Source organism: Anopheles merus, chromosome 2R (assembly GCF_017562075.2).
Source record: "Anopheles merus strain MAF chromosome 2R, AmerM5.1, whole genome shotgun sequence".
Classification (NCBI taxonomy): domain Eukaryota; kingdom Metazoa; phylum Arthropoda; class Insecta; order Diptera; family Culicidae; genus Anopheles; species Anopheles merus.
Genome location: NC_054082.1, coordinates 30,897,263 through 30,909,420, shown reverse-complemented (window position 1 = coordinate 30,909,420; position 12,158 = coordinate 30,897,263). Strand labels below are relative to the sequence as shown.

General features: G+C 46.9%; 1 protein-coding gene across 2 annotated transcripts in view; it reads left to right on the top strand.

Annotated features, from left to right (window-relative positions):
* The window catches only part of LOC121600107 (uncharacterized serine-rich protein C215.13), a 78,675-nt gene that overhangs the window by 12,437 nt on the left and 54,080 nt on the right, over positions 1 to 12,158 (top strand). Inside the window, exon 1 of one of the 2 annotated variants that reach the window (XM_041928418.1) lies at positions 5,776 to 6,461. The exons of the other annotated variant lie outside the window; for it this stretch is intronic. The gene's annotated coding sequence lies outside the window, so the exon portion shown is untranslated. Of the gene's footprint in view, positions 1 to 5,775; positions 6,462 to 12,158 lie in introns of those variants that run through there. 2 annotated transcript variants of the gene reach the window in all.

Below are 12,158 nucleotides of genomic sequence, written 5' to 3'. Positions count from 1 at the left end.
AGTTGCAGCACCTAACCCCTCGTCGTTCGATTTGGGCATCCGATCAGTTACGATGCGTATTATCTACACCGGTAGCACTGTAATTTGACCCATCATATCGCCATAGCATGCCGCATCGATTCGTCAGTCCTTCCAGGGCAGCTTCAACAGCTACAACATCATCTCATAAACAGATGGGTAGTAGTCGTTCTAGCCCGGACACTGACTGTAATCACGCACCGGCACCTGGTGCTGCTGCTGCTGCAATGCTACTTCCAGGCATACGCCTGGTAGTTCTTAATTAATAAGTTTCCTATTCCTGCTCGTTACGGCACCACTTTCCTCTCGTTTGTACCTAGCGGTTGTTTTTTTTTGTGTACGTCTGTTTGCGTCGTAACCATTCTTGCGCCTCCCCTGGTTAGTTTGGTGGTGAGTTGGAGAACATAACAATCGAATAACGAGAAGACAATAAATCATAATCCAAAAAATCTAAGCACGATCTTGACCAACTTCTACCCAAACAATAACAATAAGATGTCCACTATTAACGGAATCATAATAACAATCGTGCGCAGCGCTGGGTGTAGTGTGCGATCGCGATCCTCCCACCGTCCAATTTAAAAGTGTGCCATTATCCGGTTATCGGTGTCAGGCAGCGTCTTGATTACGCTCGCCCGATTACACTCACGTTCAGGAGGATCCATCCGCCGGTTAAGATGATCTGCACCCGATCTGAGCAGATGAAATGTGGAATGTGTCTGCCACTTCACCGTACTTCACGAGAGGTTTTGAAGGCAACAAAAAAAAGCGGTTTGGCTTAAAAACAGTTACACTATGCGCGCGAGAAGCCAAGCCTGCGATGGGCGACGGAAAGCACCGGAGGGTGTACCCAGGGGTTTGCCGATAGGACGCGATAAATCACCATGACCGTGGTCAATTTCCGAATGCGATATGGGTGCTTCTGCCGTTGCCGTTTTAGAAACCGCAGTGCGAAAGAGTTGCAAAAAAAAAAAACAAACAGACAGTGGAATACGAAAGAAAAGCTACGAAAATGTTGCCAAAAATGAGGTGAGATATCGATCAAGCGAATATCGTTAGAGCAGTGCGATCGTTCGCGGCCAGCCGATTAAGCCATCGATCGGTGGTTGATGGCGATGGTGGTGATGGTGATGTATTACCGTAATCGCGTGTTAGCTCCATCTGTGGTGGGTAAAGCTTTTGTCAAGCATGGGGATAGTGCAAATCGGAACACAAGTTTTGACCCACAATCAACACGAGACAAACACAGATTGGACAATTATTTCAGCTGTTTGGTGGTGCTGTTTCTGTACGTTCTATTTCCTACGGTAGGCGTGCAGGCCGTAGCGAGTGTTGTTGTCGATCGATAATGATAATTGGGGGGCTGTTCAATTTTTTTAGCTGTTTCTCGTGAATGGGTTTTCGCCAAAAATTGCACACACCGTTAGGGAGCACAAACCGCTGCCAAATCATTGTATTGTAGTTGACACAAGTAGGGTGGACCATTTGTCCCTTTTTGAGCCTATTATTCACACATTTCGTAACTAAATTTGCTGCAAAGCGGCGTTCGCAAACATGTGTGAATATTATGCTGATCATTCCGCCCAACCATCCCCCAAATGAAAGTCCCCCCTCCCGACCGAGGAGTGAAATTTCACGCAGAAGGTCATCGGCAGCATAATCGCTGACCCCCCATGGTATTTCCGCAACGGCAAATTACTCTCCCGGATGGGACATTTGATCCGGAAAAGACACCTCGCCGTTCCACGCTCAAACGACCCCATCCGGTGGATAATCTTTGTTGGTAAGCAGTTGGCTAGTGCCATCTCCAGCATCAAGCCCGATACCATTCAAAACCACAAAGTGCGCACAAATGGACAGCACTCTAACGCGCACGTGAAGCGAAACCGTTGCTAGGAAACCGTTTCATTTGCAGAATAAGCGCGCGCACAGTTTCATTGCGCTTCCGATTGCGCCCGAAGGTAAACGGTCAAAATCACTCCCAGCGAGCTCATTTGCCGCGAGGACAAAAGGCAAAGATATGGCTTTTACTTTCACGAGCGCTGGGGGACGATTTAGCGTAATGATTGTAATTTCGGCAAAGTGTACAAAAACTAACCATTTGGACGAGCTTTGGCAGGATGGTGCCGTGCTTTTTCCGCACGAGACAATTAGAGACAAACACGTCCAGCCCGGGAGAAACCCGCTCTGGGGCCAGAAATCAATGTACCAAGCGCATCTCACTCGATGCCCGGTGCAATTGCCCCGTTGCAGAGCGATTCGCGCCCAAATCCCATTGGCGTCGGTTTCGAAAGCCGGCAGGAAAAATGTGATTGTAATGTAAGATTAATTAATAAAACGCGCATTACCATTTTGATCATTAACCTCGGCCCTGCGGTCCATTACGCGGTCTGCCGTTCGGTTGCCCGATCACAGGCCCTGCTCGATCGCTCGGCCCTTCCATTTAAGGGTGCTTCCGGTCGGGCATTTAAGGCAAGTGAAGCTGCGCTTTCTGAGCGCCCTTCGAATGGAGCGCTTCTGGAGGGTGGTGGTGATGGCGAGAGAGGCAAACAGCTGCCGAAGGTGTATACTCCGCTGACCTCCCGGGTGGCATGGAGAAAGGTGGAGGGAGTACACATTTAAAGATCGCTTTGTCGAGATCGTCTTTTTGTGTTGTTTTACCTCGCACCCGATTTTCCCTCCACAGTGTGTTCAACGCCATCGCGTTTTGGGGTTTGATTTTTTTTTTCTTTACCGCCGGTCGCCGCGTGCCGCAACCTGGTTTGCTTCTATTTAATGACAAACAAACAATTCGATCCACCACCGATGCCGGATGGTCGGATGTGTAATTCCGCACGGGGGTTTGGGAGGCGAAAGGTAGCGAAAAACACCACAAAGTGTTTTCACACTTTCTCTTCCACCACCGGGCGGGTTGAAGGTGTCCGATGGCACCCCTGGGGGGCAGTTACCATCAAGATTCGGATAATGCTAAGCGACGTGCATGCAATATGGTAAAACGTTAGATCGATCTCGAACGAAGCCGAGTCCGAAGGGATGCGGGAGCGAAATTATCGATCGACACTGAAACAAGAGCGTCCACACGGCTCCGAGCTTTAGTTCCCTTTTGCGGGTAACCGCTTCCGGTGCACCGATCGGGCGTTGGGTTGGCAATTGATATGCGATTTCTTCCAAACACACACACACGAACGTCTCTTGATCTGCATTTTTATGTTCTCTTTTTTTTTATTTCACCTCCCGCTAGCGGAAGTAATTCCAGCAATAAAAACTCGAAGAACTGCACTCTCGGTACACGCGATGGTCAAGCATACAGAAACGACAAAAGAAAGAAAGATTATTTTATGTTTTGACACTACGGTGAAACGAACCCACGGCTCGGGTTCGGACACCCACCATCCCGACGGAGCAAACCGTTCCGTTCGCTCAACTGCGTTCGGTTGTAGAGAGCCTGAAAATTTCCATACAATCGAGCAGTTTCAGCGACACTTTAACGATGTGATATTCACCCGCTGTTTGGCAACCGCGATTGGACGTACCGCAAAGAGAGATGTTTTGTGCGCAAATTGAAGAAATAAAATTAAACTGGCCCGAAAGATACGTATCAGAAAGCGCAAGGAAAAGAGAGAGAAAGAAAGCGAGTGTGGTGTTGGCGGTTTACGAAATCCAAAAAACCAAAAAATGGGCAAAATATTAAAATGTTCTCGCTTCCGCAATGTGAACACAACCGGTAGAAAGCGTCGTTTGGGGTATGTTATTTTGTCTTCCCCGTGGGACAAAGCTTCCACACAAAAAAGCATCCGAGCCCACCTTGCGTTGCATTAAGCGGTTATGAATCATCATACTTGTGTAACGCAATATGTATTTACACCTTTATGGGCCCTTATTTTACTTTGCGAAACGATTTATGTGTGTGTGTGTGTGTGTGTTTTATTTCTCTTCGAAATGTGGAATATATGCTAACAAAATTACTGGTTTCACTAGTCTGGACATGCCCAAATTACTTAAACAACCGTAAGTCAGATCTTTGAGTTTTTTTAAGCTAACAGCTTCCGGAGAAGAACCTCTTCCACCTGAGAGTAGCCTTTTGTCACGTGCACGTGGAAGATACTCGTTTTTTTTCTCAAATAAAATTCCTATTCTCAATGATGCTTAACGCGTTTACGCGCCTAAAACACACTCCACGTTCCCACTAGGCACGACTCTCAAGGGAGGAATCCACATTGTGCCGGTTTGTTGAGATGCAAATTTAGATACCCGAGAAAAGCGGGTCGATTCGCACTCCGGACGTACATTCGGTGTACGTTGAGAGGTGAGTTTGGTTACTGTTTTTTCTGCATCCTCTTTTTCCTTCGCTATAGCCACCGCACAAAAAAAGAAACAAATTTGCAGCGTGTCGCATATGTGTGGTTCATTTTAATGTATGTCAGTTCCCGATGAGCACTTGAGTTGCTTTATGTTGTTTTGCACCCCTGGAAGAGGAGGTGCGAAAAATCAACTGCAATCATACACAGCGAACGACTGATAGGGCGAGCGAGTGTAGAGCGTGCGGCAAGACAGCTGAGCAGGGTTGAGCATAATCCACCGTGGAGGGAGACTATTTGCTCTCCTATACTGCACACCCGAGCTATGCTAAATGATCATCATTCGCCAACACACTCGCGATCGTGTGCACTAGCGATTGATATTGCACGAACGTGCTGGTGCAACTCGATAGTACGATCAGCGAGAGAAGTCATTGCTCTGTGGAGGAGAAATTATGCTGCAAAGAGCTGAGTGCGCTGGTGGAATTAGACAAGGAGAAGATGATTTTCACCCCTAGACCAGGCCTCTAATCCAACATTAAAAACTCGCTTTTTACTCTCGTTTCTCTTTTCCATCCACACAAACGCAGACATAAAAATGCTCTCTCACTCTCTCTCTCTCTCTCTCTTCTTCTCTCTTTTCCATTTTTTCTCCATCTTTTCGCGATCATAATCAAAGAAGAAATTATGCTACTCCGTCTCTTTTCTGCACCGTTCGCCTGTATCTTCGATCCGTTCGGTTCGGTTTCATTATCGCCACTCGCACAAACGCACACACACACACACACACTCCCTGCCACGATCAACCCTTAACTCTGCCAAGATTCAAACGCTTTCCTTATCTTTCATCCTTTTCCCCTTTCTTTCACCCTTTATCGCTGCCGATCTCTGTTTCTCTTCATGCCATCTTCTCTCTCTCTCTCTCTCTCTCTCTCTCTCTCTCTCTCTCTCTCTCTCTCTCTCTCTCTCTCTCTCTCTCTGTCTATCCGTACACTTACAACGCTTACGATCGCGCGTACTCGCAGCCTCACGGAGCGTTTCATTCATAGCTTCTTAGCTTGCCCTCACGCCCTTCCAGTCTACCTTCCGTTTCCTTCGCCTCTTCGAACGCAGCGCGCCTGGCGGAGTTCATTCGTGTGTTCATTCGCGGCTTCAACCGTTAGACCACTTTCCCGCTCCCGCAATGATTATTCCAAGATCCGATGCCTCTGTAGCCTTCCCTCCAGACCTATCCAACCCCCCCCCCCCCCCCCCCCACAAACAGTTGGAGAAAGAGCGTCAGCATTAGCGCCATCCAGCAGCAAACCTCATCATCGTGATCACCGTCATGATCGTCATCGACGGCATCATCGGCTGCAGCGCGCAAGCATAACGGGGAGTGCGCTGGAACCCCGGGAAAGGACGGTGGACTGGTACCGCGTACCGAGCGAACCCTGGACGGTGGACCGCGTACCTACCGGGCTTTCAGTTTTCCAGCTGTCGTTGGCCAGAGTGCACGTGCGCGCGCCGTTACCGTTCCGACTGCTTTTCTACCGTCAATCTTTGCAACACTCCCCTCGGGTACACTTGGGAAAAGCGGGCTGTTTTTCTTGCGCAGAAGTTTGTCGCGACGGGAAAGTTGAACGATCGCTGGATCGTTTGTGTGGCAGTGCATCGTTCGGCAGTGTATGGTTTGGATTTGCACGTTTGGACGTATGGATTAGGAGGAATATTTGAAAAGTGTTTTGTAGTCGTTTATGAACCTTGTTTGGTGCAGTGAAAACATTAAAGTAAATTATCTCGGTGGATATAACCTACTCAAAAGCGGAAGCGGAAAAGCGTGCTCAATCGAAAAGATCATAGCCGTGTAACACTTTTGAATCGTTTATCAACTGCCCTTTGTTTGCGTGTTAATTCGTTAAACTGTGCGTTTGCAATCTTACTGACGAGTGATTACACCTGAAGCAAGAACGTAGGAGTTACTCACCGTGTGTTGGAAGCGTGCGTTGCGTTTTGATCAGTGCTTGCTAAAGAGAATAACAAATTGGTTTGAAAGCCTATTTTGAATCCAGTGATCAACTAAGAGCAGAAATCCGACCAAACCAATTCTGTGCAATTCGGTAGAACGATTGAAAATCATCAATTCTGTTTACTAAACTAAAGAAGGTAGGTTTGAGGCTGTGCGCTAATTACAAAACATATTGTTAGTCAATCGGTGGAGAAGAACGATCACAGAACCATCGTTAATACGCGACGAACCCCCTTTTTCCGAATGTATTACCCCTTTTGTTCTTCACTCTTATCAAAGCGACCGTCGACAGCCGAGAGTAATCAATGCGCAGAATCTTAATTAATCACTGCACGGTGTGGGTGGTTCGTTGCATTTCTTGCATGCAACGCTAAATGCACTTACAAAAATCAATTGCAAGCGCACGTAAGCTATGTTCGCCACGATAGTCCGACAGCTTCGAACACGACGTGTACATGATCCCGATAACAGAACAATTACAATTATTAATTAAACCTTCTCATCCGCGCCCATTGTGGAGTTATGAACTATCGTAAAAAAAACGACCCATCTTACCCAGCTAACCGGCACACATGTTCACGTTAAGGTTACATTTTAAGTCTGCTTTGCTATAAACCAGTGAAAAGGGGAAGCAACCACCAATAAATTTGTCCCTGCAATGGATTTATTGGCTTTTATGTGTTCTATTTTCCACATGGCTTTAAGTTTTATTACCCTGACAGCCTCCACCCTTCGACATTATCTACCAATGGTTGGGTGGTTATAAACGATCACGCCGCGATCACTGCACGGAGATACCGTGTACACGCGATCGTTATAATTGTTTCATTTTTATTCGCCTATCGTAATGACCCAATAAAAGTAAAGAGCATCTCTCAAGCATCAACACACATCCTTGGTTCTTGACGGGGCGAACGAACGAGCGAACGAGTAGTAGTAGTAGTAAATGCAATTTCCGACCGAGCATGCAAAACAACACCAAATTACCTAAAGCTTACTGTACACCCCCATTACCTGCTGCGGCTGCTGCTGCTGCTGCTGCTAGTCTAGTCGAATGCATAAATTAATGCGCTCAGATCAAACCGAGACCGTCCTGCCGGTTGCGGCCACATGTTACAACGGCAGACAGAAGCGATCGATGCAAAGCAAACGCCTCGCCTCGGAGGGAGCTTCGAGCAGAGATCTATTTTGCCTCATTTCCCTACCACGTCCGAGTGCGCGCTAGCGTGCATGCTATGCTTTTGTGCCTTCCACCTAGAATCAAAGGTGCGCAGGCAGCGAAGAACGGTGAAGCCTGCTACAATTTGCTTACTCTTTTACCACCCTCCGCCTTCGTTTGTCCTGCTGTGGCTGGAGCTACTTGGATGAGGCTGCGCTTTTCTTCACTCCCATTATTCAGCCGCTACTACACCGCGATACGATCGAACCAGATTCAATCGGTGTGGCTCATTTTATGTAATGCGGCAGAAAATTGACTTCTTTCAATGGGGTTGGGAGCGCTTTCCCGAACGGTGACAATGCGAGCAAATTGTTCCCAATGTGTCGGAATCCGATACGGCGGACGAGACGATGAATGAAATGTTGGACAGATTTAAAGAGGAAGACTAAATGAGCCACCAACCCGGAGGGTGTAGCCGAATCGACGATTTGTGTGATGAGTATTTTATTGTTTATTTTGGAGCTTTTTTGCCAAAATGGGGTGATCTCCAGCCAGACCCGCTCTGCTTCAATTTACATAGACTTGAAACGAATAAAAACAGCTCACTATTAAAAAAAAAACAACCACCTCACATAAAACTTTACAATCTTGTCGACTATATTGTCTAGCGATCGCATGCTCGTGGATACTAAGTTTAATACAATTATAAAACCAAACGACCCACAACCATAATAGCACTTTCACTCGCACAACATTGGAGAACCACATTGCCGAGTGATAACACCGAGTGGTATAATGGTGCATAATTTATGTTGGCAAGCCAAACATACAGCATCTTTGAGTTTAAACAACGGAAGGAGCTGTTAATAGATGCTGTACCATCCACGTTTTTTCTTTCTTTTGACCACGCGATTAAGCTTTCACCACATTTCGGAAGCTGTGAATTGTTTTGAATCGTTTCAAGCACCGCCAGTAAAGCCGTGTGAGTGGGCGGGAGGGTGAGAGAGCCCATCATGCGTCCCCTGGCGTATGTAAAACTGTTTGCCATATTGCCATAAAAACGGATCATAAATTTGTTGTGACCAATTCCGCGGCCAGTTTCCCGTGGCCAGTTCTTTCCGCTAACTTCGTCATTCCGCGGCCCAATGGAAAAGCGCCCCAAAAGTGACTGCCCGAAGCGCTGAAAGAGCGTTCAGTTCTTTTACGGGGTTTAAAATCGCTCCAAAATACCAGCAACCACCAGATGGATTGTGTTTCCGTACAACTTTGTACGTGTTATGTGTCCAAAGCTGAACCCTCTCCTTCGGAGCTGTTTTCCCATAACCCAAACGAAATAAGGCCCCGATCAGATTCGCTCGGTTTACGAGCATATTAATGGAGCCGCAAAAAAAAAAAAACGGATCCCGCCGTGTGCGGTCTGTCGGTTGTTTGCATATTCCAATTCATTAATGGACTGGGCCAGACTGAACTGGATGTCAAATTTAAAAAGGTACCAGCGAACGAGGCTAATCCAAAGTTGCAAAACGGATCGAATTAACGAATTGAATAATAAAAACCAAACAGCAACGCTGCAGTAAAAGCTGGCCTGCCGCCAACCGGACAATATTGGAATTGTGCTCGATTTCGCGTAAACAAAAAAAAACAACTACAAGCTTACAGCGAGCAAGAGGGAAAGCGAAACCCTCCCGGTAGTGGATGGGGCCGGGTGAGAAAACCCCCATTACCCAAACCGAAGTACTTTCCGCAGCATAAATGCACTTCCTTTCCCTGCGCGCCGCACCAAAAGCAGGCATATCGATCGATCTTCGATCTTTGAGCTTTCCGCGATCGCGATCGCGGGCTGGTTTCCTTTCGGCTTTGGTGTGTGCTGTACGGTTTTCCTGCGTTCCGGTTTTCCGGCAGCACGGCCACCCGTTTCTAAACTGACACCAATTGTTTTTCGGATTGCTTTGGTAACCGAACTGACATCTGTGCCCGATGTTTGAGCGGGCGGTCTTCTGTGGTGTGTGCTCGATCAAGCGGAAGATACAAAAAACAGATGACCGAATTATGAGCTCATCGAACAACTGACATTCCGGAATGGTACATTCGAACACCTCTGCGATCGCTTTCCTTTCGTCACTTGCGTCAGAGGGTGAGGCTGGGGCAATGATTTCATTTACTTTGCCGCACGATTAGGAGTCGGTCGAGCAAATAAAAGCGGAGCGGACGATAGAGAGGGGAAAAATGTATGACCACAGCATAGGAAGCTGTACGAAACTGATTGTTCGAAACGTCAATGAGTTTTTGCCATTGTGCCACATATTTCCCCCCCCCCCCCGCCTTTGCCATTTGTTTGGACAGAGAATTATGGCAAAAGGTGTTACAGACGAGCCAGTCACGGTAAGAGCGTTAAATAAAGGAGAGAAAAAATACAAATGGTGTTAGATCGTTTTCTCTGAAGCATCACAAAAGCTACAAGAAGAGAAAAAAACACCACGGTGCACACAATTCTGCACATTAAAAAAAAGGGGAATCGAGAAAAAAGTGACCCAAAAACTGGTGCCAAAAAATAAAAACGATCTCACCCCACCCCCCACTATTAGAGCAAGCGGAAAGAACTTCCCTTCGGTTACGGTTCGGTACGAAATTTCGTCAATATTTGCCACCCGTACCCGCAACGCTTCGCACTTTATTCCGCTCCACTCCGCGGTGAAAGCTGCAGCAACGGGACAAACTGACGCTGACAAATTCTTCACGTCCCGGTGTGTATCGAGGGTAAAACGAGATCAGAGGCCCGCCCGGGCCCAGGGGATGATCGGTTGGCGACCGCAAAAAAACGAGCACGAGAACATCTTTTGCTATTTATGTTACACAAATGATGAGGAGCGCCGCACAAACATCGCCCCGCTCGAAAGGTGTCAAATTTTATGCAAACAAACAACAGTTAGCTTAAACGATCTCTAGAAATGAGCGTTCGCAAAAATTGGGATTTGATTGCCTGCCAGTGTTGCCGGTGTTCGGGGCTAATCAAATGGGCGCCTTTTAAAATGTTAAACAATTTAACGGCACAAACATCATTTGGCGCTTGTGCGGGCACGCGCGTTGTATGAATAATGTATCCACCTAATGGTGGGCTTATCTCTCGCACCGGAGAGCATTGCCTCTTCATCTTCCCTCCCGTGCTGGACAGAACGTGGTAATAATTAGGCGAAGAGGCAAAGGAAAACAGTACTACCATTCGTACGATACATTCATCATGTGCCACGCGCTGCTCGGTTACAAACTTTAGTAACTGTTTGCCGAACGGTCAGGATGAAACTTTAATGACTGTGTTAAAGCTTATGGTAAAGCACTTCCCAGCTGGTTGCCACCGATTGCTCCACCATCCATGATGGAGTAGTTTAATTAGCCGCTCACAACCACCGAAAAGACAACCCTTCCATAAATCAGTTCACAGTCTCGCACGTGAGTGAGTTCGGGCGGTAGCCTAAATTGTGCTGACATTAAAATGCATAAAAATAATGAGCTCTCGTAGTAGTGTTTTTATCACGTTACTGCTCGTGCACACTGCAATCACGCCCCCGTACACCATTCCGGAACAGTGTTCCGTCACACGATCCGTGGTGCAACGAGTGGCTCGTTTTCATGGGATTTAATAAAACGCACAAACATACACACTTTTCCCTACGAAAAAGGTCAAACAAAACGCTCCACCAAAACGAGATTCTTGACATCTTAATGTTTACCCTTTTCAACCGCTCGGGCAACGGGTGCTTTGTTTGCTTTTCCATCGTCAACTGCCCGTTAGAGATACATGTTCCCTTTCATTTATACATCTAACGCATTTTGGATTACAACCGTACCGAGGGCGAGGGGTTGGCACGGCTGCAGAGGTAGCCCACTTCCTGCAACGAAAGAAAGACAAGATTTTGTTCGTAAAACAATCTGTCGTCTGAGACCGCGAGCGCAGCTTGGTGCAGCTCTTGAACTGGAATGATGTTGAGGGTGATAGTGGCACAGGCACGATAAAGCGATAAATGCCGCACAGTCACCTTTTTTCGGCGCTGACAGTTGAATTCATTAGCATAACGCAGGGGGATTGTTTTCACCCCGTGCGCGTAAGATAAGCCCCAGGAGCAATCGCTTGAGTGTGGAATGGAACAAAAATGTTCGAGTTGCAGGAGGTATCTTTGTTAGCGGAAATGCTCATGATATCTCGAATCGAATTATTAATAAAGACATCAAACACAGAAATTCCAATTTATGTTGACCTACAATCCAATTTCTAATCCAAATTTAAGATTTTAGACAGCAACTCTTTCGCGCAAGAGTTTCAGGAGCTGTGTTGCGATCACACGATGTCACTCGAAATGTCACCTAGCTTGAGCTTACAATTATTGCAATACCTTTTCTACCGTTTCAAGCGCAACTCGACGAACGCTTTATGGCTTTATGATTTATGCAAGCTGCCATCCGCTTCTATTCCCAACAACCCCATGGAAACTCAAAACGAAAATTCCCAGTTTCTTCCCAACCACTGGAGGAAGGTTGAACTTTCGGTTTTGTGTGTGTGTGTGTGTGTGTGTGTGTGTGTGTGTGTGTGTGTGTGTGTGTGTGTGTGTGTGTGTCTGTGTGTGTGTGTGTGTCTGTGCTGGTGTACCCGCCTGTTGTTTTCTTACACTCCGAATTATGA